The following is a 23,278-nucleotide window of genomic DNA, read 5'->3' as shown; positions in this document are numbered from 1 at the left end:
GCTTTTACTGTAAAGGGTAGAATATTTGTTCTTTAAAGTCTCTGTCCTTACTGAGCTTGTAAGTTTTCCCTTATTTTGAAATGATAATTCCTTTTTTAATAAGGGTGTGTTATTCCAACAAGATTATAAGCTTCTTGAGTATAGGGACCAAGTTGTATATTTCTTCATCTTCATAATGCTTGTTGGCCTTGTTATAAATAAATGCTCACCAAATAGGTTAAGTTGATTAAGGTCTGGCTTTGATTTGTAGCTACTTGGTACTCTTATTAATTACAGTACAGGAAGGCACTTATATAAACATTTCATTTACTCCTTTTTCAGAGTGTTCTATTTTCCATATCACTTCAAATGCCTTTTCCTATGAAAATTTGTGTTTTGGTACAGTGAAAAATGTTTCTTCAAGCAATACCTGAAAATTAAAGCCATGAGCTCATTTTATATATTTGTATATCATTCACACATATACACAAACAAATATAGCGGATCTATGTGGTTTGGTCATATGGCTAATTTCTTGGAACAAAAGAACTTAATCATGAAATATTATCACTATATAACATTATTACCAGAAAACAGGTATCATGTTTTACACACCTGACAGTGACAAGTTGAGTGCCTACAGTCTGTGCCATACAGGATTTATGACTTAGGAAACAGTATTATTCACATGAAATAAAAGCTGTTTTGACTTCGAAATATATTCAACAATAAATTGAGCAACTTATCCTTAGAGTTGGTCATATTCCAAAATAACTCTTGTTCTGTAGCCTTAAAAGATTGATCATTCTAAATTCCTTTAAAGCAATATATTGGAAGTTAGGTGTAATCATGTCATAATATAGGTATTGTGTGCTGTAGCTAGTCATCAAGCAGAAAGGTATTTAAATAAATTAACTACACTTTGAAATAAAATCTGCCTTGAGGGCCTCTCTCCAGGCCTTCATCAAGGACTTTCCCATGCTGGTTGGATTTTGTCAGTCTGAAAATTCACAAATAGAATTAGCCTTCAGTAGGGAGCTTAAGCTGGCTGGGCATGCTGATGTATGGAGACTCTTATGTACTATCTCTAGAGTTGGAGAGCATGTGATTTGTGACTGTTGAATATTTGTGAGAATAGTGTCATTTATTCTCATACTAATTCTCCAGAGTTAGAAGAATTACCTAAAAAGTCATTGTGTTTATTAGTAAAACTGGATTAGTAAAAAATGCACTCTACAGCATCAATTAGATAGAGGCTCTGATTGAAGATTTGGTGCTGAGGAAGGCAGCATGAGAAAGGAGCTATAATAAATACATATGGGGAGGCTGGTGTCCTAGTGACTTAGCTTAGTGGTAAAGCATGAGCATAGCATACAAGAAACCATGGGTTTAATCTCCAGTACCTCCAACAGGGTAAAGAAAAGTATTCATGAAATCTTAGTCATGGTAAAGATGTGCTTCTGGTAAAGGATGTGCTTCAGAAGTCTCCAAATTGATATATAGCCCTTGCAAAACATAGTAATTAGAAGTTATTATCATAAATAAGAAACTCAGTTGAAAATTGGAAAGTGTTACTATACACAGTTGAGTATTGAATTTGTTCAGTTACTCATCTTGCTTTGATTAACATGTTTTTTAAAGTATAAAATTCCAAATGTAAGAAGTAGTGGTCAACAAATATATTTTAGAATTTTACCTGTTAACATGCAATTATTTACGAAGGTATGGTGTTGCAGAGATTTTCGTGTCGTGGGAAAGGCAGATAGGCTCTTTAGAGAGTAGACAGCTTTAGGTGACAATATTTTTGTAATTCCTGCAAATTTGAAATTGTTGATAGCTTTCTAATTTATAATATTAGCAGTGCTCTGAATTTGCAATAATGAGGATTGTTTTTACCATGTATATGGTTCTACTATTTTATATATATCAGAACTGAGAAGGACCTACGTGAGTAGAGCTACGCTGCCAGTTACTTTTTAAGCCAGTAGAAGAGAAAAGTGGTTTTTAGGGCTGAGGATATAGCTTAGTGGCACAACACCTGCTTTGTAAGTGCAAGGTCCCGAATTTGATCCCCAGTACAAAAAAGGCGGAAGAGAAAGAAGTGGTTCTTGAACCTGGTGGTAGAGCAGTCATTTGGGGAGCATTAAGTAGTTAGAGTGCCTAGACCTGTGACTGAGACCTAGAAATTATAATTCAAAAGAGTTCTCTTAGATGATTATGATGAAAGTTTGGGAAACTAATAGAAAGCTAATACTAAAATTTTTGTGTATGTTCTGAATCACAATCTACTGCTATCCTTCCTTTATCCTTGTATCCCAAATTCATAAATGCTAACTGATTTCCCTTGGTATTTAATAAATATTAATAATTTGTGAATTTGCTCACTTTTATGAATGTGAAGGATTTCATTGAGAATATTACATTATGGGTACATAGGTAGGTGTTTCATGATATAAGAAATTATTGTAAATAGTGGAGTCTCATTGTCTGTGATTTGATTACAACCAAACTACACTAATGTGTAATTCTACTGTATTCTGTGGTCTCTAGAAATGTTATGGAATAATTAGGAATGAGAAGAAAATCTTGAGGGTACCTGCTAGTCTTCTCTGTAACTTTGACTTTTTCTATATTGACCACTTCTAAAATAAATTATTTGGGTACAGGAAGCTTAGTGCCTTATATATGAATATTTAAGAATAGATGAAATACTAATAGTAATTTAAAAGTTCATATATATATATATATATATACACACACACACACATATATATACACATACGTGTGTGTATATAAAATTTGTCTTCTCTCAAATCACATAGTGTTATGCAGTTTACAACTTGATTAGAAAAATGAAAAAATTAACATGTACTTTATTTGTTTTATGGCTTCTCTTTTTAAAAAATGCATTTCTTAAACAAATTCACTATGTTTTAGCCATTTAAAAATTCCATTGCTGTCAGATACTGTGATTAATAATATACTGCATGTATTTTAAATTATAAAATAGCTCATTCTATTTCTGTAACAATCTTTTATTCTTTGAGGCTCATGGCATTTAATGATTTCATATTCCTTAAAAAGTCTTTTTTCCCCCCTCTTGTGTTTAAGAGACAAAAAATTTATGGGGTGAAATATTTTTAAAAATTAAAATAAAGATTCTCAAATGAGGTCCGTTCTGCAGCTATAAGACCTTTCTAAAAGGTTTCGTAGTTCAGTAGAGAAGATCATTTTTCTCCTGAAAAACAAGGTTCTTAAGGAACAAGACATCAGTAGAATTCACTCTTCTTTTAATTCCCGACTTTGGTGCTAGGAACCAAAGGCCTTTTTATTGATTAAGGCTATGTTTATCTGGAGGAAATTGTTTACTATTTATCTGTCAAGGTCTGCAGATCTGTTAGCGTTTGCAGAGAAAAACCACTATTTTCAGTGTTGGCCTTGTAGTTGGCACTAGATGAAATTAATATATGAGTATAAAATATCACAATTGCTGATCTTCCTTCAAGTTATTGAAATGTATTTGTACTTTTTAACACAGTTAAGTAACAGTTAATGTTATAATGGTTGGATTCAAATCTTGCTGTGTCATATATACTGCTTTTTATTCATTATGTATTTTAATAAGTAAAAATCATATGATATACAACGTATATTGATATATGTTAATATTGAGTAATAACTTAATCAAACTAATTGACATATGCATTTCCTCACATATTTATCTTTTTTTCTGATAAAATCATTTGAAATTTACCCTTAGTAAATGTCAGCTATACATTTTATAAACACCACATTCTGCAAAAAATATCCTAAATTTCTTCATTTTTCAAAAATTAATTTTAATGTATTTTGATATACATAATGATCACATTTATGATAGGAAATTTTTATCTGTACGTGATTTATCTTGATTCTTGTTTTTCCCCCTCATTGACCTCTCCTACCTTCAACCCTTCTTCCCTTTCTTATTTACAAAAACTTTGATTACGTTTTTTTCTTTTATTCTTTGTTTTCCCCTTTTCTCTCCATTCCCTTTCCCCCTCACCTCCTCTTGTTCCCCTTCCCATTTAAACATTTTCTTCATATTTCCCAATATCATCAATTTTGGTCCTTATTTTACACTTTCAATTCCTCACACAAAAGAAATAATGTGGTATTTAAACATATGTGTCCTGTTTATTTCACTTGAAGTTATGGTCTTAAGGGGCAGGGGATTTAGCTCAGTGGCTCAGCGGCCTGCCTCTCAAGTGCAAGGTCTTGAGTTTGAGCCCCTCTACCCACCCCCTTTAAAGTATGATTTCAAGATGTATCCATTTACTGAAAATATCTCGTTTATCCTTTTTTTCTGGCAGAGTAATTCTCTATTGTATGTAAAAAACACATTTTCTTTATCCATTCATCTGTTGGTGGGCATCTAGGCTGTTTCTAATATTTAGCTATTATAAATTGTGCCACAGTAAACATAGGTGTGCATATACCACTGTGGTATGATGTTTTTGACTTTCAGAAAGATACTAAGATGAGGAATAGCTGGGTCAAATGGAACCTCTAGTTTAGGTTTCATGAGAAATCTCCATACTGATTTCCATATTAGTTGTACCAAGTTCCACTCCCACCAACAGCAAAGAAAATTTCCTTTTTCCCCCACAGCCTTGCCTTGCCCACATTTTTGTTATTGGTTGATTTCTTGATAATAGCCATTCTTTCTGGAGATAGAACCGTGTTGTTTTAATTTGCATTTCTTGAGTAACCACTGATGTTGAACATTTTTTCATATATTTGTTTGCCATTTCTACTTCATATGAGAAGTGTCTATTCCAGATGCCCATTTTTGGACTGGATCTTTTATTTATTTCTTTGTTTTTTTTTTTTTTTGTTGTTGTTTGTTTGTTTTTTTGAGACAGAGTTTCACTATGTAGTTGAGACTGACCTGGAACTCACTATGCAGCCCAGGCTGGTCTCGAACTCACAGCGATCCTTCTGCCTCAGCCTCCCGAGTGCTCGGATTATAGGCATGCACCAACACACCCAGCTTGGACTGCATCTTTTAATTTGGGGGGTCTGATACTTCTGAGTTTATATATATTCTGTATATTAGTCTGTTGAGAAATACCTGGCAAAATTTTTTCCCACCCTGTGTTGATGCTTTCTCTTGCTGTGCAAATGCTTTTTAATAAGATGGGATCCCAGTTGATTATGGTATTTCCTGTGGGGTCGGAGTTTTGTTCATAAAGTCTTTGCCTACACAAATTACTTCAAGAGTTCTGTCTATTCTATCTTCTGGCAGATGTAGTGTATCTGATTTAATATTCAGATCTTTGATCCATTTTGATTTTAGTTAGGTACATGGTGAAAGATATGGGTCTAGTTTTAATCTTTAGCATGTGGAAAGCCAGTTTTCCAGCACTTTATTAAAGATGCTGTCTTTCTTCCAGTGAAGATGTTTGTCTCTTTGACGCAGGCTGCTTCTATGGGAAAGTAAATTTAGTATTTCAAATTGCACTTAATTAGTACCATAAAAACACGAGAGACCATTGAATCAGTAAGTAGAGTGACAAGAAACTGAAACTTGGAAGATAGCATAAAGTAACCCTGGTTATGTATTTCTAAGGGTACCAGTATTTCAATATTTGGGTGGAAGCAGACAGTGAGGCCCCAGCTAGATGATTGATTGATTGATAGATAGATAGATAGATAGATAGATAGAGATAGAACATTATTTCCTGAAGTTAAATAGTTTTATAAGTATGACACTGTTGCAGAGAAAGTTCTTAAAAGATTCTAGTGAGATTAATAGTGGAAGAATAAGTGGAAATGATTACTAAAGATCCTATCTTTAGTTAGCTTTCCTTTTATGAAATTTTTGTTTTAATGATTTTAAACCTATTAACATAGACTTTAATATTCATGTGATCTCGTTATCCAAATCCTTTTTTTCCTTAGCAGTATGTCCATTTTCTCAATTTTTTTTTTTTTTTTTTTAGTTCTACATCCATGATTTTCAAGCACCTTATTTTTGAGGTCAGGGAAAGGAACGAATGAGCTACTGGCCCATTCACTGTTCTTTCTTTGTAACTCAGGCTGGCCTTATACATGCAGTAATCCTCCTACCTCTGCCACCTGAATGCTGGGATTACAGGGATGCACCACCATGCTTGGGCTTGCTAGAATTTTATTTGGTAATCTTTTTTTTTGGGGGGGTGCTGGGGATGAACTTGGACCCTTGAGCTTGAGAAGCAGGCAGCAGAACCACTGAGCCGAATCCCAGGCATGCTAGAATTTTAATATGTATTCTTACTACTATATTTGACAGAGCATTGTACTTTCTGAAAAACATCTGAGCTATGTTTCATATGATTATACACAAAAATCAATAGTATTCCCTAGATAATGGGTGGAATAAAGGTGGACTATCAAAAGCAAATTGTTTATTCCAGCTGAAGAGCTACTCTGTCCAGATTTGATAACCATTTTAAAATGCTGATGCAAAAAGAAAAAAAAATATATTGCATATTTTTTTGCTAGTGAAAATCTTTTGTGTACTGTTAATTTGAACATCCTGATGTTATCAACTCTCATGGAGCTTTAATCTCTTTGTACTTTATTTATTTGTTTGTATGTTTATTTTTGAGACAGGGTCTCACTGTGTAGCCCAGGCTGGTCTCGAACTCACAGGGATCCTCCTGCCTCAGCCTCACAAGTGCTGGGATTACAGGCATGAGCCCACGCCTGGCTCTCTTTCTACTTTAAATATGTTTTTTTTTCTGCAGCCATACTATCTAAACAAGTTGAAGAGGACTGAAAGCAAGCCTTATTTTGTAGACAGAATTTAGAATAATCTTTGTCTTTGTTTACAAAGTGATGAGCATACTTAATGAGGGACTCTTCTGCTCTTTGCCACAAAAATATAATATTTGCTTATTTGCCATAAAATTAATTCAGAGTCCATTGAAAGAGTGATTTGAAATACATACTAACAAGTCTTTTTAACTGGTAGTAAGCAATGGTTTGAATTATACTCAAGTAAAAATTACTGTTATAAAATGTTAAGAAAAAACTTTCATGGATTGCATGATTAGAACTCTTATGATGAAGAAATTCAGGATCTTTTTAAAAAGCAAACATAAGCTAAAATGTTTTTTAATTTTTTTATTTTTGTTGAAATAAAAGACTGAGATTTTAGTTTTTATTATTTATTGCTATGATCTATTTCCATTCAACCGTATGTGAAGTTTGTGAATTAGAATATTTTAAAGTCACTTATCAGAACAAAATGAGAGAATTTTGAGGGCTGTAAAAGTTGTATACTTACTAAGCTGTGAAAACAGTCACCTGTGCATGTTTGTTTAAATACAATCTGATAACTCAGGGAAATTAGAAAACATGATTTTCTTACTTTACACTTTACCACATTTTAAAATTGAGAGTACAGTAATATGTTTTAGGAAGGTATAATTTTTGTAAGATAATTGAAAATATATTAAAACTATAAATGTATATCTTACTATTAAACCATACTTAATGGATCATGATGTGATTAGCATATAGAACATTAGAAGCAAGACTAAGGTTTTAAAATAAACCATTAGTATTACAGGATTATTATTTAAATTGCACAGAGACTAGCATGTAGGTAGTGCTAAATGGAACCTAGAAATCATCTTTTTTGTGAGGAAGAAGAAAAGTTGGTATTCCCTTTGCAGATGGGAAACCTGAAAGATGTTGTAAGAAGATGGGGAGTATAAAGCAGAAATTGAGACAAAAAAATGGTAGTGAAGCTTCCAGGGCAGTAGGAAATTTAGTTTACCATATGGGGCCTTTAAGAAATACCATACCTAATTATAGATTGCTTGACTTGAAATGCAGTTCTGACAGTCATTACCTATGGAGGAACACAAGTTGCATTACTTAATCTTTTTGTTCCATAGTTTCCTTAACTCTAAGGAATGGTACCCTGCTTTATAGTTGCCTAGGATGCCTATAAAAACTAGGCAGTCTGTGACTTCACCCTGCTTCTTCGGAATCAGAATCTGAGCATGACTCTTGGGATTCTACGTTTTAAAACATTCAGTCATTAAGTGCATTCTAGTTTGTGATTCCCTGCAACTATCGATTACATCATGTTTAGATCCATACAATCTGAAATATTAAATGGTTGCTGAGGTATGTTTGTATACATGTTTGTGTGTGTCATGAAATCTTCAAAGTCACTTTATATGTTTAGTAGTCAGATTAGTGAATGCATATCTCAATATGTATCTAGACATCTGTGACATTATATTTGGATGTTAATGTCTCATTATTACTATGTAGAAAGAGTTGATGTGAGATTATTTCTCAAGTGAGAAAAGATACTCATCCTTAAAAATACATAGATGCTAGGGCCAGAGATTTAGCTCTGTGGCACCACACCTGATTTACAAGCTCAAGGTCCTGAGTTCAATTCCTGCTTAAAAAAAAAAACAACAACAAAAAACTAGGTCCTGGGTCTATTTCATAGTAAAAAAAATCTGAATATCTAAAGAACAGCAAGTCTTGCTGGGGATTTAGCTCAGTGGTTCTGCTACCTGCTTCACAAGCGTAAGGTCCTGAGTTCAATCCCCAGTATATCACACACACCCACACACACAAAAGAACAAGTCTTAATTTTTTTTTCCACTTGGTGTTTTTTACAAAAGTGTCTATTCCTTTTATAGCCCATTTTTTTGGTTTGGGTCTTTAAATTGGGGTGGGGTCTGATTCTTTTGACCTCTTTATATATTTTAGATATTAGTCCTTTATCTGAGGAATAGCTGGTGAAATTTTTTTCTGTGAGTTTTTTCTTCACTCTATTGGTGGTTTCTTTTTTTGTGTAAAGGCTTTTTAATATTAAGAGATCCCAGTTGTTGATTCTTTGTAATATTTCTTGTTGTGATCAGGATTTGTTCATAAAGTCTCTGTGTAACTTAATCTTCAAAAGTCTTACCTATTTTATCTTCCAGCAGATTGTTTTTGTTTTAATATTTATATCTTTAATTCATTTTAATTTAGTTTAATGTGGTGAGAGATATGGGTCCAGGTTTACTTTTGGCATGGGGAAAGCCACTGTTCCCAGCACAATTTCTTTGTTTGTTTGTTTGTTTGTTTGTTTTTTGAGACAAGGTCTCACTATATAGTTGAGACTGACCTGGAACTCACTATGTAGCCTAGGCTGGTCTCAAACTCACAGCAATCCTCCTGTCTCAGCCTCGAGTGCTGGGATTACAGGCGTGTGCCACTATGCCTGGCCCTAGCACCATTTCTAAAGAGGCTTTCTTCCAGTGAGAGTGTTTGGTCCCTTTGCAAAAGATAAAGTAGCTGATTTCTCTTGGAGTTTTTTTTTTTTCCGTATCTTCTATTTTATTCCATTGATCCTCTAGTTCTATGCCATGCCTTTTGGTTCTCCCTTCTCTTTCCCTCTCCCTCTCCCTCTCCTTCTCCCTCCTCCTCCCCCTCTTCCTTCCCCTCCCCTCCTCTCCTTTTTTATTTTTTGCCAGTGTCATGCTGTTTTTATCTTGGTAGCTTTGTAGTATTATTTCAAACCAGGGATTGTGATGCCACCTGCCTTGCCTTTGTTGTCCAGAATTGCTTTTGCTATTCTTGGTTTCTTCTGGTTTCAAATGAAATTTAGGATTGGTTTCTCTAGTTCTGTGAGATATACTATTGTATTTTGATTGGGATTGCATTAAATCTATGTAACAATTTTGGAAGTGTGGCCGTTCTCACCCTATTTGTTCTATCTATCCATGAACAGGAGATATCTTTCTCTTTTCTGATATCTTCTTCAGTCTCCTTTTGCAGAGTAAACTAGTTTTACTGTACCAGTCTTTTACTTCCTTTGTTAGATTGATTCCTAGGTATTTCATTTTTCTTGATGCTAGTGTTACTCTCTGTGAGTTTGTTATTCAAGTTTAGGAATACTATTGATTTTTGAGTGTTAACTTTGTATGCGATGCTGCCATATTTGATTATTAATTTTAGGAATCCTTTGGTGGAGTTTTCAGGGGTCTTCTATCTAGAGCATAATGTCATCAGCAAATGATAATTTAACTTTTTCCTTTCCTAGTCATACTTCTTTTATTTCTTACCCCTGTCTAATTGCTCTGGCTGTTGTTTCCAGAGTTATATTGAAGACAGGAGGTGATAGTAGGCATCCTTATCTTACTCCTGATTTTAGAGTGAAAGTTTTGTTTTCAGTATTTGACCATTTAGTATGATGTTAGCTGTTGGCTTTCAATAGACAGGTTTTACAAGCTTAATATAAAGACCTTCTGTTTCTGTTTTCTCTAAGGTTTTTATCATGTCTTCCTCTTTTGTCAGCTGCCTCCCACTTATATTGTACTGTGTACACTTAGTAAGAAAAAAGGGCTGGGGATTTAGCTCAGCGGCACCACATCTGCCTCACAAGTGCAAGGTTGTGAGTTTGATCCCCAGTACCACAAAAAAACAAACAAAACACTTAGCAAGAAAACAGATATCAATAAAATATCAAGTATGTAATGAGTGGTTATAGAATAGACATCACCATTTTCACATCAGCAGTTTACTTCACAAAATCTAAAAGATAACATAAAAAATAAAGAACCTGAGTGAAGTACAGTGTAAATACTAAAGTCTACCACAGAAATAATCTTCGCTTCAACTGTCATACCAAAGGCAGTCTTCATATATGACAACTGCATATTCCATTCACAAGTATCGCTTACACTGATAGAATGTATGTTTTTTGTTTTCCTCCCCTTTTGTGTAGATCAGTTAACATCTTTTTGGTTTTCCTGTTGTTGTAGTAGGTCTTTGTGATGTTGCATCTCCTGTTCACCTGTCAGTTTACCAGTGTGTTCAATTTTTTTGGCATATTTCCTTAAGCAGAAACATTTTGTTCTTCCTCTGCTATAAATGATCTCTTATGAGTTCCAGTCCCAGTTCTCTAAGAAAACTTCTCTGTGATATTTTTTATTTTCTTTGTAAATTTACCACTACACCACACTTGTTTAGGATTGAATAAAACACCACCATTGCCCAGTGCTTTGTTTTTCAAGTAATATTACAGTTGCTTCACAACTCTTCCACAACACCTACTCTGCCTTTGGTTTTGTTGTAAAAGTTTCCCTCTTAGGCTTCAGTTTTGTCAAGGTTTTTCTGTCAGTGTTTCCATCACGGTGCAATGTTGACATCAACAATATCAGTTTTTCTTTCCCTTATATAAGGCAAATGTTATTATCTTTCAGAAATCCAAAGATTATACTGTACAATTTTCTGTTTTGAAATTTCAGCATTTCATTTGGAATTTCTGCTTTGTTCTTGTGTATTGTTCCTACACTGGTCACCTTGTGCTCTGCTCGCAAAAGTAACATAATGGAAACTGGTAAACCAGTTGTTGAATGTCACATTCTGGTTAGTTTGGGAGATGGGAGAACACGTCTGTTAATAACATCATTTGGTTTGTTACTATACAATAAAGACCTGGTGGCTCAGTTCCAGGATAAATTTCTAAATTGAAAGTATAATATGTCTTTGCCTCTACTGGAGCATATATTTTTATGATTACGGAGGAATGTCCTTTACATTATGTATTATCCCAAAGGAGGCTGTGAGCAGTGCAGGCTATAAAGAGGTAACCCCACAATTGGCTTGTTTTGAGAAGTGAGTCCACCTGAATCCTATGTACGAAGGTCAGAGTGACTTTTATCCAGATTCTTTTCCTACAGTTAAACCCTTCTTTACTGAAAAGACAAGGTTAATTATTAACCACAACCTGTATTTTGTCTGTTCCGTTCCTAATTCAAAAATGTTTTGATTTTTTTCCTTTACAAGCCTTGCCTACATCAGTAATGTGTTCATAGCAGCTACACATTCTCTTACATAGCTCCTTTACCTCAATCTGACTGTGATGTCACCAATAAATACCGACAGCTCTGGGTGTTCAGGGCCTTTGTTCAGCCTTGCTTGCACAAGCATTGGTCATCCTGGCTCCCCATTTCTCTGTTTAATTCTGTGTTTGAGTTTTTCTTTTAACCTTCTGTAGTAGTGCTGAATAGATCAGAACCTGCCTCAGGGGTCTCTGATAATGAATACTTTCAATTCAGCTAGTGAGATTTCATAATAAACAATAAACACATTTTTTGTGTATGGTGATTGGTACATACAGAACGTTTTACTTATATTTCAGCATTTGTGTATGTCACAACATCTTGTAGCATTCTATCTGTTACAGTTTCCAACATTGAATGGCAGTACTGGCATTCTCTCTAATAGGTTTCACCCCTGCCAAGATCCTCACTGCGCTTTTGAACATAGTTCTAACATTGAATCATTCTATTTGGTTGCATGATCATTTTATACCATTTTGACTAGTCAGATATATACTCACATTAATGTTTTTTACATCATCGGAGTCAAGGAGGTCTGCATTCCCTATGTATTGGTCAATTTTGGCTCTTATTTCACTGTCACAGGAACTTTGGATCACATGGCCAATATCAGAATCATCATCATCATCATCGTCATCATTATTGTTGTTGTCCATACATACATAATCTGATGATTCCCTTTCTACTTCCTCCAAACCTTGCAAATCTGGTTTTTCATGTTCCACTGTACTAAGTTGGGCTACTTTAACAGAAAAATTAAAAGAAAACTTTTAAAAATAATCCTAAATGTACTGAAATTTAACAGTGAGCCTTTCATGGATAAAACTCACCTGTTGCTGCTTTGCAGCTCCTGTACACACTTGCTGTTCATCTGCCCAATGTTTGAATGTGCAGGTGGGTTCCTGCTTTCCCAGGCCCAGCTACTGTGAGCCACACCCACATTCCACTATGTTATAGTACATGTTTACATAACAGATGATTGGTGTGGGAGTATTGGAACCCCCCTGTGATGCTCAGGAAAACACACAAAAATATTACATGGAGCATTATGTGGGTAGAAGTCCCAATTTGACACTTTTACACATGTGCTTACACCTTGCCATTTGTCATACCAAGTGGGTAAACACTGGTTTTGCTTCCTATTTTACAAGGGTGCAGTTCCTGAGAAGCACAGCTGGCTACTATAATACTAAAGTACAAATTTTCATTAGGAAGGTATGCTATGTTTTTCCATAACCCAATGTTATGCCCCAAGGTTAATTATGACTTCAGTTTCCTCGACTGATACTGTGTTATTTAGAATTTTTATAGCTCTTTGATTCAACTTTGATATTTTGTATGTATCTAGAAATCTATTTCTTCTGAGTTTTCCATCTTACTAGAGTACGGGTTCTCAAAATACGTATTGATGTCATGGATCTGCTGTGACTTTTCCCTGTTTGTTCCTACTTGCATGGATTTGAGTCATCCTCTTTTTTGATAAGGTTGGATAAGGGTTTGTCAATTTTATTTAATCTTTGAAGGAACCAGCTCTTCTTCATTGATTCTTAGTCTCAATTGCATTAATTTTTGCTCTGGTCTTTGTAATTTCCTCCTTCATATGGACTTTGGGTTTGATTTGTTCTTTTTCTAGAAGCTTGCGGTTCAACATTAGGTTATTTATTTGAGCTCACTCTTTTTCTGATGTGGGAATTCACTTCTGTAAATTTCCTTTGTAGAACTGCTTTCATTGTATTACATAAATTCCAGTATGTTATATTGGTATTATTGTTTAATTGTAGAAACTGTCTAATTTCTTCTTTAATTTAATCTGTGACCAATTGGTCACATTGTTTGGGAGGGTGTTAATTAATCTCCATGTTTTTACATAGTTTTTGTGTTTTCTTTTGCCATCGACTTCCAATTTCATTGCACTATGGTCTACTAATATTCATTGTGTAATTTCAGTTCTTTTGCATTTACTTAAGCATGTTCTGTGACCTAGTATGTGATCTGTTTTGGAAAAAGTCACAAATTCTGCTGAGAAGAATGTATATTTTGTTGTGGGGTAGAACAGTGTAGATTTCTTTTAAATCCATTTGTTCAGAAGTTTGATTCAGCTCTGGTATTTCTTGGTTTTTTTGTTTGTTTAGTTGTTGTATTTATGACAGTGGGGTATTGAGGTCTCCTATTATGATTGTATTGGTGATTATCTGGTTTTTCATGTCCATTAGTGTTAGTTTTATATAATTAGGTACATCATTATTTGGTGCATATATATTTATGATTGTAATCTCTTCCTCTTAGACTGTTCTCTTAAGAATATAGTGACCTTCTTTATGTCTCCTGATAAATCTTGGCTTAAAATCCAATTTGTCTGCAAATATAATAACTACCCAAACACACTGATTTTGGGCCCCCACTGCAACCTGTCCATGGCATGGGGGGTCAAGCTGCAGCTCCACAGGATGTGCTTGTACATACCTGGGGCCACCTGGCCTTTGGGGGCGGTTCTTTTAACCACAAGCAACATGGCTGCGACCCGGGCTAGCACCAGGCTACTGGAAGAAGACTTACATTTTTGCAAAGCTAAAACGGATACAGCAGGCTCTGCTGCATAATGAGTGCCCTGCCAGTGTGCCCCCTACATTGTGCCTTCCTAAATTACATGCTACGCCTGGAGCTGCTGTGTTGGTGAGATATGACGTGTTGGTGGAATGGCACGGGAGTGTCTGTGAGACTGGGTCCCACCATGTAGTTCACCTTGAACTCAAAAACAGTCCTCCTGCCTTGACTTCTGTGAGTGCTAGGATTATAGGAGTGCACCACTACACCCAGCCTCTATATTCTGTTTTCTGGTTCTAACTGTTCTATTTGCTGTGGGAGGGTACTCAATTGTAGAGTGGCCAAATACAAACCAATGGATGTTTGTTTGTTTTTTGGTAAAGGGGATCAAATTCAGGCAGTGAAACCACTGAGCTAAATCCCTGGCCCAAATCAATGGACGTTAAAAAAAAAAAAAATAGCTACCCATGTTTTTTTATGGGTTCTTACCTGCGTGGAGTTTGTTGTTGTTGTTGTTGTTGTTGTTCTTCTTCTTCTTCTTCTTCTTCTTCTTTTAACTTTTGGTCTATGAATTTTTTTTTCTTTAGTTAAATGTGTTTATTGTATACAGTATATTGTTGGATCTTGTTTGATCCATTCTGCCAATCTCTTTGTTTTGATTGGTGAATTGAGACCATTCTCATTGATAGTCATACTGATACCCATTGACTTTTGCCCTTCTTAATTTCTTTTTTTTTTTTCAGCTTTAATTGAGTTTATTGGTACATTTTAGGGATACAATACAGTTACATTCATTGTTGGGATCTTGTACCTCCACATGACAAGTCTTGATTCTCATTTTTTCCCCTTACCCCTGCCCTCCCTTCACCCCCTCCTCCCCTCCCCACCTACAAGTACTTTATTTCCATCTTTTCATTCTCTCACATTTTTTTCTTTTCCCTTATTACCCTTCCCCTACTCATCCCACTTCCCTACACCTTTAGTTCCTTTCTTCCCTTTTCGAAATGTCAGTAATCTTATTAGGATCTTATGTATTATTGCAGATTATTCACACCAGAGAAACCTTCTTAATTTCTTATTGTTCCTGTCTTCTAGATTTGATATTCTTTCTTCACGTTGATTACTGTGATTGATTACTAGAATTTTTATTCTCCTGGATATCTGTTTGAATCTGATTTATAGAATCCAGTTCTTCATAGTTTCCATCATTTTCCTAAGCTCTATTTTTTTTTTTTAATCTGTATCTACTCTGGATTCACTCACAGTGTTGTTCATTATGGTCATCATTTCTTTAGTAAGCTATGGAGTTGTTTCTTTCTTTTTTTTTTTTTTCAAAAGCCTCATTCATATGCTTTGCTACTTCTGGTTCTAACACTTCAAAAAGACCAGCTAGGTGGCTTCTTATTTCTTACACCTCAGTGCCCCCTGGATTTGTCTTGGGTAAGCTGGAGGTCTGGGATTGAATCTTGCTTCAGTGTTTTCTGTTTTATTTTATTAAACATTTATTTTCTGTGTTGATATTTAGAAGTTGCTTATGTTAGATAGCTTTGTTACTAGTACTGAAACATCTTCAGGAAATGTTTACTTTTCAAAAATGTCTTCAACTTGTAGCTTGCTTTTGGCTTTTTTTTTTAAACCAGGAATTGAACCCTGGACCTTGAGTTTGCGAGTCAGATGGTGTGGCACCTCTGAGCTAAATCCCTGAGCCTACTTTTGGCTTTTGAGTCTGTCTCAATATCCTACCATGCTGACTTCTTAGGGATTAATGGTTAGTGTGTGTTAGGCCTAGCACCAGTTTTTTGGTATTGGACTCTAGTATTGTTTATAACCCCCAGTCAGTCTCTATATTGGTATACAAGGAAGAAATGCTGATCACAACTGTGTCACCCTGGTTAAAAATCATATAACATGTAATAACAGTAGCATCAACCACAGTCCAGAGAATGACAAACTTTGATAACTCTTGTTAATTTGCCACCTTTAATCTTAGGTACAAGCTTTATAGCTATATAACAATCTAAAACCAATCAAAATTATATACAGACAAAATCCTTCTAATAGAGTGAGTTCTTCCTGAGGGGAGAGAATTTTAGAGATAAGAGGATAAAGTAGAGAAATAGAAGAAGACAGATTAAAGGCAAGATTGAAGCTTTGGGATGCTGATGAAGAACAGAGAAAGAAAGAAGGGAAAAGCCAAAACAACAAAGCAAAACTAAAAACAATGCTCACATTAATAGAAAAAATAAGAACAGGCAATCAAGTTAAAAAAGAAAATGAAAGCAATTTTCTTTGCCCAAGTCTCTCGTTATCGCCTGGTGTCTACAATTTTCTGGTAGTGTCCAGGTCAGAGCCCAGATCTGTGTTGGGCAACCCCAGTAATTCTGCAGTGGGGTTGAGGTGGGATATCAGGTGTCCTCAGTGTCACTGAAGTTCTGACTGATCCTGGCCTTCTTTTGTGGGGGTGAGACCTGAGTCCTCAGCCAGTAACACTCTAGTTATTCTACATCGACCACTGGCAGCCCTGCTCTGGATACCCCATTGGTTGTCTCCTACCCAGCCACCATGAGACTGCAACACTGGGAGTGTTGAGATGAAATCAGCCTATGGCTGCTCTGAGTCCCGAGTTCAGCTGGCCTCTTCCCCAAAAAGGCACCTCTCCAGGGAACACAGCTATCTCTGGAACCAGAGTCACTCACCAGCCACTGCAGCATGTAGATAGCATCTACCATTTCGCTCTCCTCACTCCTTCGCTCTTCTCCCTGGAGACCTCTGGGCTGGCCCACTCTTGCTGTGTCTTTGTAGGTTCTCACACCCCAAGCTGGGAGTGTGGGGGGATGTCCATTTTTGCCTTTTCTTTCTGTGCTACAGTCTGTCTCCTGTCTTTGTCTGCATTTTCCAGCCTTTCCTTGAAATCATTTCTGGGTCCTGGGGATTTATCTCCCACAGTCTTCTCTTCCCTAAGTCACTATCTTCCAGTATCTGGATTCCAAATAGCAGATGACTTGCTGCTGCTCACCACTGCACCAGGGATTCCATCTTCCTGGAAGTCTCCTAAATTTATTCTTAAATCTAATTGAACTTTTCTATCTTTTGACCAACATTTCCTCAGTTTTGTATCCTTTGACCACCATTGCCCCTTTGCCCTTAGTCCCCTGGTAAACCACCGATCTGTTGCTTCAGTGACCTTGACGTATAAGTTAAATGGTGTGTTGTTTCCCTTTCTGTGCTTGGCTTATTTCCCTTAAAACAGCATACTTCAGGTACTTTCATATTGTTGCAGATAGCAAGTGGTCTGTTTTGTGTATTTGTATGCATGAGCATGTATCTGTGTATATCCCATATCTTTTTGCATTCATCCCATTGATGGACCAGATACTTAGCTTGATTCTGTATCTTGGCTAGGGTGAAAAATGCTGTAATGAATGTGGGAATGGAGTTATGTCTTTGACATGCTAATTTCAACTCCTTTGATTATATATATTCAAGAGTGGTATTGTTAGATGATATGATAGTCCTCTTTTAACTTTATTAGGAACTTAATTCTGTGATTTGTCCTGACTGTAATTTACATTTTCACCGACAATGAACAAGAGTTCTTTTTTTCTCCACATAATTTGTCATCCTCTTTCATCTTTTTTTGGTAATAATCATCTAACAGGTATGGCATGACTCATTATAGTTATTTTGTTTTTCTTTTTTTGGTACCAGGGATTGAACTTGGGTCTTTGCGTTTGTGAAGCAAGTGCTAGAACCACTGAGGTAATCTCCAGCCCTTACAGTTTTGATTTGCCTTCCTAATATTAGTGATATTGCACACTTTGGTTATATGTATATCATCCCTTGATATGCATAGTTTTTTATGTCCTTTGTCCATTTTTTAATACGGTTCTTTATTTTTTTGCTATTGAGTTGAGTTTCATATATATACATTTTTTAAGGTATTCACTCTGTTTTTCCTTTGTTTGTAGAATATTTTTAGATTTATGGAAATCTATTTCTTTTTGCTTTTGGTTCCTGTGCCTTAACAGTTACATCCAAAACTTTGCTAAGACCAATGTTGTGGATCTTGTTTTCTTCTAATATTTTTATAATCTGGGGTCTTAGGTTTAAATCTTTAGTTCTTCATGCTGAGCCACATCCCAAGCCACTATCCCTTGCTTAATATTTTATTTTGAGACAGGGCCTTTATGCCAGGCATGACTTGGGATCCTCTTGCCTCAGCCTCCTAGGGGGTTGATTGTTTTATATATGTTTATATGTATGTGCATATATATATCATAAAGTAAAAGTCTAACTTCATTCTTCTACATGTGAGTATTCATTTTTACTAACACTGTTTTAAAAAGACTGTACTTCCACATGATCCTCTCGATAGATGCAGAAAAAGCATTTGACAAAATTCAACACCCATTCATGATAAAAACCCTGCAAAAAACTGGAATAGATGGTCTATATCTCAACTTAATAAAGGCTATCTATGAAACACCAACAGCTAACATCATACTAAATGGCCAAAAATGGAAAACCTTCGCGTTAAAATCAGGAATAAGGCAAGGATGCCCACTGTCACCACTCCTCTTCAGTATAGTTCTGGAAACATTGGCCATAGCAATTAGACAAGAAAAAGAAATTAAAGCAATAAAGATAGCAAAGGAAGAAGTTAAACTGTCATTATTTGCTGACGATATAATACTCTACATTGAAGACCCAAAAAACTCCACCAAAAGACTTCTAGACTTAATTGACACTTTTAGCAGAGTAGCAGGATACAAGGTCAACACACAAAATCAATAGCCTTCTTATACACAAACAACAGACTCCCTGAGAGAGAAATTAGGGAAACAATTCCTTTGACAATAGCATCCAAAAAAATGAATTTTCTAGGAATCAACTTAGCGAAAGAAGCAAAAGATCTCTACACTGAAAACTACAGCACTCTGAAAAAAGAGATTGAAGAGGATATAATAAAATGGAAAGACATTCCCTGCTCCTGGGTAGGAAGAATCAACATAGAGAAAATGGCCATACTGCCAAAACTGCTATACAGATTCAATGCAATGCCAATTGAAATTCCAACACTGTACTTCACAGAACTAGAAAGAAGAATCCAAAAATTCATTTGGAACCGTAAGAGACCTAGAAAAGGAAAAGCCATCCTAGGCAACAGACACATGGCAGCGGGTATAACAATTTCCAGTTTGAAACTATACTACAAAGCCACTGTGATAAAAATAGCATGGTACTGGCAAAGAAACAGACCTGAAGATCAGTTGGAACAAATTGGAAGACACAAAAGCAACTCCATATACACTCAGCTACCTCATCTTTGACAAAGGAGCTGACCATCCCCACTGGAGGAAAGATAGCCTCTTCAATAAATGGTGTTGGAAAAACTGGATCTCAACCTGCAAAAGATTAAAACTAGACCCTTGTCTCTCACCATGCACTAAATTAAAATCCAAGTGGATTAAAGACCTAAATATAAAAACAGAAACACTAACTTGCTGGAAGATAAGTTAGGCAGAACTCTGGAAGACATTGGCGTAGGAAAAGACTTTATGAACAAATCCTCAGTAGCACGGGAACTAGCAGAAAGAATCAACAAGTGGGATCTCATTAAAAAGCTGCACTGCAAAAGAAACAATCAACAGAACTAAGAGACAACCTATAATGTGGGAAAAACTTTTTACCAGCTACTCCTCAGACAAAGGACTATTATCTAGAATATAAAAAGAACTCAACCAGCCCCCCCAAATATAAAGACCCAATTCAAAAATTGGCATCTGAAATGAACAGACATTTCTCAAAGAAATAAAAGAAGCAAAGAAATATATATGAAAAAATGTTCCACATCACTGGTCATTTGAGAGATGCAGATGAAAACAAAACTGAGATTTCACCTCACCCCACAAAGAATGGCTGCTATCAAGAAATCACACAATAACAAATGTTGGCGGGGTTGCAGGGAGAAAGGAACCCTTCTCCATTGTTGGTGGGAATGCAGACTGGTTCAACCACTATGGAAATCAATATGGAGAAAACTCAAAGAAGTAGGATTAGAGGCTCCATTTGACCCAGCCATCCTGTTGTGTATCTTTCCAAAAGAATTAAAAGAATCATACTACAGTGATATATGCACACCCATGTTTATAGCGGCACAGTTTTAATAGCTAAAACTTGGAAACAGCCCTCCTGCCCATCAGTTGGAAACTGGATAAAGAAAATGTGGTTTTTCTATAAAATGGAATACTACTCAGACATAAAGAATGAGAAATTAGATTCATTCATAGGTAAATGGGTACATTTTGAGGATATACTCCTGAGTGAAATAAATAAGTCACACGTGTAAATACCGGATAGTTTCTCTGATGTGAAAAACTAAAATAGTACTCAAGATCCTAACAGGTTAATTAGCATTGTGAAAGAGGAAGAAAGGACTAAAGGTGTAAGGACAGTGAAAAGGGTAGGGGAAGGGGAATAAGGGAAAGGGAAAAATATGAGAAAATGTAAAAATGGAATTAAAGTGTTTGTAGATGGGGAGGAGAGGAGGGGGTGAAGGGAGGGTGGGACAAGGGGTAAAAATGAGAAGCAAGATCTGTCATGTAAAGGTACAAGATCCCAGTAATGAATGTAACTGTACTGTATACATAGAATGTACCAATAAATTCAATTAAAAAAAAAAAAAGACTTTCCTCCTTGTGTGCTCTTGGCAACTTTGCTGAATTTAGTTGACCATAAATGCATTTTTTTTCCTGGCTGTATAGTGTTGTATGGTAATGTATTTTTGTTTTTTGTTGTATAAGTTTGATTTTGTGACAGTAGCATACTGTCTTATTATGACAGCTTTACAATAGAGTTTGAGATGAAGTAGTATAGTGCCTTCTGTTTTGTTCTCATTGGTCAAGATTAGTTTTACTATTTGATGACTTTGTAGAGCCATATGTATTTTAAGATTGTTAATGTATTTCTATGAAAAATGGCACTAGAATTTTAGTCTTTGTGCTGAATTTGTAGATCACAACATGGACATTTTAGCAATATTGATTTCTTCCCATGCATGAACATGGGGTATCTTTTCTCTTTGTGTCTTTGGTTCCTGTCATCCGTGTTTTACAGTTTTCGTTGTACAAATCTTATTTCATTGGTTAAATTTACTCAAATAATGTTGTTTTGCTACTGCAAATGAGATTGTCTTGTTGATTCCTCAGATAATTTGTTAATAATATGAAGAAATGCTATTGATTTTTGTGTCCCATAGCTTTACTGTATTTATTCATTCTAATAGTATTTTGGTTGAGTCTTTAGTGTTTTCTATATAAGATCATGTCATCTGCAAACAGCAACAGTTTAACTTCCTCCTGTGGGATTTGAATAACTTATTGTCTTTCTTGGACATCTAGTACTTTGTTAAATAGAAGTAGTGAGAATGAGCATTCTTTTCTTGTTTGTAATCTTAGAAGTTTTCAGCTTTTCACCCCGTGTGTTATTAGCTATGCCTTGTTAAATGTTGTCTTCTGTTGGGATACATTCCTTTATTATCTGATTTATTGAGAATTTTTTTATGACAGAATATTGAATTTTCGTTAAAGCATTTTCTGCGTCTATTAAGGTAATTAAATCGCTTTTTTGTTTTCTTAATGATGTATTACACTTATAGATTTGCATATGTGACTAATCTGCATCTCTGTGACATCTCATTTGATCATAGTGAATTATCTTGAATCATTGAATTCATTGATTCAATTTGCTAATATTGTATTGAGAATTTTTGTAACTATGATGTAGAATTTTGACCTGTAATTTTCTTTTCTTGTATCCTTTTCTGCCTTTTGTATCAGGATAAAGATCAGTTTGGATATGGTTTAAATATGAGGTGTTTCCCAGGCACTCTTGCGTTAAGGGCCTGATCACCAATGCAGCAATGTTCAGAATTAGGACCTAGAGAACTGATTGAATCTTGAGAGTGTTAACCTCATCAATACATTCATTGATGAGTTCATTAGCTTAATGGTTTGTTAGGAAGTTTGGCCTCCTCCAAGTGTCCCTGGGGTTGTGCCTTTAAGGGGTGTGTGTCTCTTCTCTCCTCTTTCCTTGCTTTTTCTGCTTCTAGGAAGTGAGTAGGTTTGCTTCACCACATCCTTTCATCACAGTATTTCTGCTTTGGAGCTAACCCACTATGGAGAGAAATCTCTGAAATCTCAAGCCACATAAGCCTTTCAAGTTGTGTATGTCAAGTTTTTTGTCCCACCGACTGAAAGTTCACTATATACAAACATTCTTTTTCAATTCTTTGGAAAGCATTTGAAAAGACTTGGTTGGTATTAGTTCTTTAAATCCTGAGAAAAATTCAGTTATGAAACTATTAGGTCACGGGCTGGGGATTTAGCTCAGTGGAGCCACCACCTGTCTCGCAAACGCAAGGTCCTGAGTTTGATCCCTGGTACCGAAAAAGAAAAGAAAAAAAAAAAAAGAAAGAAAGAAAGAAAAGAGAAGAGAAACTACTAGGTCATAAGACTATTTGATGTACAAATTTTTTATTACTAATTCAGTTTTCTTAGCTGTAGTTGGTCTGGTTAAGTTTCCTGTTACTGCATTATTATTTTGTTAATAGGTTGTATACATTTAAAAATTTATCCATATCTTCTAGATTATCTAGTTGTTGACATGTCATACAGCCTCAGAATTCCTTGTATTTCTGTACTATCAGTTATAATGTCTCTGTTTCCTTTTCTGATTTTGAGGCATTTTTGTCTGTCTAGCTGAAGATAGGTCAACTATCTGTTCAAAAAATAAGTTAGTTTTGATTTTGTTTTCAGAGTCTGTATTTCATTTATTTTTGCTCTGATCTCTGTTACATTATTTCCTTC

General features: G+C 35.5%; 1 protein-coding gene and 1 non-coding gene across 4 annotated transcripts in view; both read left to right on the top strand.

Moving 5' to 3' along the window:
* Positions 1 to 23,278, top strand: part of Orc4 (origin recognition complex subunit 4) — a 74,346-nt gene that overhangs the window by 8,730 nt on the left and 42,338 nt on the right. The gene's annotated exons all lie outside the window — the stretch shown is intronic.
* LOC117283723 lies at positions 14,249 to 14,381 on the top strand. Its single transcript, XR_004514753.1, has one exon. It is a non-coding gene; the product is annotated as a small nucleolar RNA SNORA76 (small nucleolar RNA).

The sequence above is a fragment of the Fukomys damarensis genome, unplaced genomic scaffold (genome assembly GCF_012274545.1).
Source record: "Fukomys damarensis isolate Sample0158 unplaced genomic scaffold, DMR_v1.0_HiC HiC_scaffold_29, whole genome shotgun sequence".
NCBI classification, from domain to species: Eukaryota; Metazoa; Chordata; class Mammalia; order Rodentia; family Bathyergidae; genus Fukomys; species Fukomys damarensis.
Note: the sequence above shows the minus strand (reverse complement) of the source record. Positions and strands in the feature narration are given on the sequence as shown.